The following is a 3,040-nucleotide window of genomic DNA, read 5'->3' on the forward strand; positions in this document are numbered from 1 at the left end:
GATGCTGAGGCCTGTTTGAGGCTCCCTGCTCACATCTCTTAAAAGCATGTACACTCCATGTGGGCATTCCCAGGGTTATCTTCCCCACCAGACCCTGGTCCACATGGGGGCAGGGTCTGTAACTGCACTGGTCACAGCTGTGTCCACTAGGAGCCCAGCATCCACCTCCTAACGTGCTGGTGAATGTTGGTTAAGGGCCAATACTTGTAAAGCACTCAGGATGCTGACAGGTGAGTAATAAATACTCAGTAAAAATGCATAGCATATTAAAAAGCAGAGACATTACTTTGCCAACAAAGGTCCATATAGTCAAGGCTATGGTTTTTCCAGTGGTCATGTATGGATGTGAGAGTTGGACTGTGAAGAAAGCTGAGTGCTGAAGAATTGATGCTTTTGAACTATGGTGTTGGAGAAGACTCTTGAGAGTCCCTTGGACTGCAAGGAGATCCAACCAGTCCATCCTAAAGGAGATCAGTCCTGGGTGTTCATTGGAAGGACTGATGCTGAAGCTGAAACTCCAGTACTTTGGCCACCTCATGCGAAGAGTTGACTCATTGGAAAAGACCCTGATGCTGGGAGTGATTGGGGGCTGGAGGAAAAGGGGATGACAGAGGATGAGATGGCTGGATGGCATCACCGACTCAATGGACATGAGTTTGGGTAAACTCCGGGAGTTGGTGATGGACAGGGAGGCCTGGCGTGCTGTGATTCATCGCAAAGAGTTGGACATGACTGAGCGACTGAACTGAACTGAACTGAAAAGTGCATAACTGTTGGCTGCAGACCAGGAAGTAACTGAAGACTGAGTGGTTCTGGAGGTCTTGCTCCAGATCCTGAGGGATGGAACAGTTAGAGATGCTCAGTGGCACCATGCAGGCCAGCTTTGTGTGTCAGCACTGTAGCCAGCCCCTGAAACTGGACTGTGTCACCATCCAGGAATCTACTGCTCCATCACTACCCCCAGCCCAGGTCAAACCAGGAGAGAAGTAGGGAGGGACTAACTCAGGAGAGGAACCATTTATCAACCCCCATCAGGATGTGTCTCACACATTCATCCCCCAGCCTGGTTGATGTCTGTGGAAAGTGCCAACAGCTTCACTCTAATTGGGAGGTGTCTGACACAACCCCAGGGAGAACATTAGCTAAAAAGTAAAATCACTGGAGGCTTTCTGACTTCCTGTCAGGGCATACAGTTGTGGATCATCAGTGGGTAAGCGAGGCACAGACTCTGTTTTAGGCCAGGTGGACACTCAGCTGAATCTCCCTGAAGACAAGTGATAGAGCTGCAAACTCTGGAGATCTCAGAGCAAGTGAATGAAGATGATGGTGAACAGCTACACATGGAGCTAAAGGAACTGGCTTTGAGGGAGGAGAGGCTGATTAGGAGCTGAAAGAAAAGAACTTCAAGATAGTGGCAGGATATCTTGAGTGTGTCCAGGCTGAGGCTGAGACTAGACCAGGGGAAGCTCAGTATCAGAGGGAACACACTGAACTTAAACAATGACAGCTGGAAGGCGATGATGAGCTGAAGGGTGTAGAAAACCAGATGCCTTATATTCCTGGGGAATGAAACAAGCTGAATCCTGCTGGGAGCTGGATGGTGTTGCTACCAATGCCCTGGCCAATAGGATGGGTTTGAAGTTTTAGAGGTTTTGGCATGTTCCCTGTGGAGTCTGAAGTCTCAGACAAATGTAAGGAGCTGCTGATACACTGGTCTGGGGTCTGTGTTTTATCTGGAACAGTAGGTTTCCTGGGTTGTGTGCAGCAGTTTGCAGAAGAGGCTGAGAAAGAGGACTTCCTTACAGGCTGGATGTGAGAGGGAAAGATGGAAGACAGAGGAGGCAGTGGTGGCTCCAATTCTGTCCAACCCAGTTCAGCTCTGAGGAACGGTGGACGGAAACTCTCAAGTTCATATTGTTGAATGTTAAGTAGGGCCTTGCTTGGGTATCCTCACAGTTTCATAATAAATGAACTCATTTTTTTCCTTATGAAGATACTTGCTTTAAAGATGTAAATTTTTTGTTTTGTTTGCAAAAAAAAGTTGTACATTAAATTCAGGTCAAAAAATAAATTCATGTCATATCAAACAGCACATGTTTACAGTACAAAAAGAAGAAAAAACACAGGAAAAGCCACTCTTGCTGTAAAATATCCATTGATAGTTTCCAGAATTACAACAGGCCATGTATAGTGACCAGCCCATGTCATAATTTTGGCTCGTAACCCCATGCCTTCCTTTTCAAACTGTTATCTTCAAAGTGTCCAGTTTAAGTTTGCTTGTATTTTTTTTTAAAGCCTCAGTTGAATTGAGATTAGTGTGTTTTCACTGGATTTTATCTCTCTCAACTTCCTGTACTCAAAATACGAAATAGAAATTTTTATCTCCACTGAGATGATGAAATGTGTAAGCTACACAGTTGGGTAACGTGAGAAAATGACAACATATAAGCTTTGTCTCATCACCATGTGATGTGATTGAAAGTTTGTACTGTAACATGTCTCTCTTGGTACTAGGTTCTAGTACCGAATGGCCACTCTGCTCTGTGTTAGCGATAGGAAATGGTGTTGGTTACTATTTCCCACCCTGAGTCATGTGGCCATTTTGAGTCTTTTCCCCCTCCTTTTTCTGCTTCTGGGCCTCATCTCACCCCACAGTGCTGCTCTGAGCCTCCTTGCCTTTTCCAGTTGTCTCCCTTCCCACTCTGCTCAGGGCTGGGTATGACCCTCCCCTAGCCTTCATCAGGAGGAAGTGTGGGCTCAGTTCCTCCTCCTCCAGTGGAAACTCATTGGCCTGCAGCAGCCCTGGCCACCCTTACCAGGGTCATAGGGAGCATGGCTTGAAAGCTTGTTCATGCTGTCCCCACCCTAAAGATGCTCCCTAGACCTAGAGCCCTTTCCTTTTCTTCTCCTTTTAAATATTTTATATCAAGACATATGTACAGTGAAGCTAGAAAACATGTTCAATTTGAAGGAAAGAACGTGCGGCAGTGGATCTGTTTCCTAGTGAAAGGTTGCTGCTGTGAGCCGTGAGTTTCGTCAG

General features: G+C 46.3%; 1 pseudogene; it reads left to right on the plus strand.

Annotated features, from left to right (window-relative positions):
- Positions 1-840: 840 nt before the first annotated feature.
- On the plus strand, positions 841-1,677 carry LOC138096777 (beclin-1 pseudogene; annotated as a pseudogene).
- The last annotated feature ends 1,363 nt before the right edge of the window (positions 1,678-3,040 follow it).

The sequence above is a fragment of the Capricornis sumatraensis genome, chromosome 20 (assembly GCF_032405125.1).
Source record: "Capricornis sumatraensis isolate serow.1 chromosome 20, serow.2, whole genome shotgun sequence".
NCBI classification, from domain to species: Eukaryota; Metazoa; Chordata; class Mammalia; order Artiodactyla; family Bovidae; genus Capricornis; species Capricornis sumatraensis.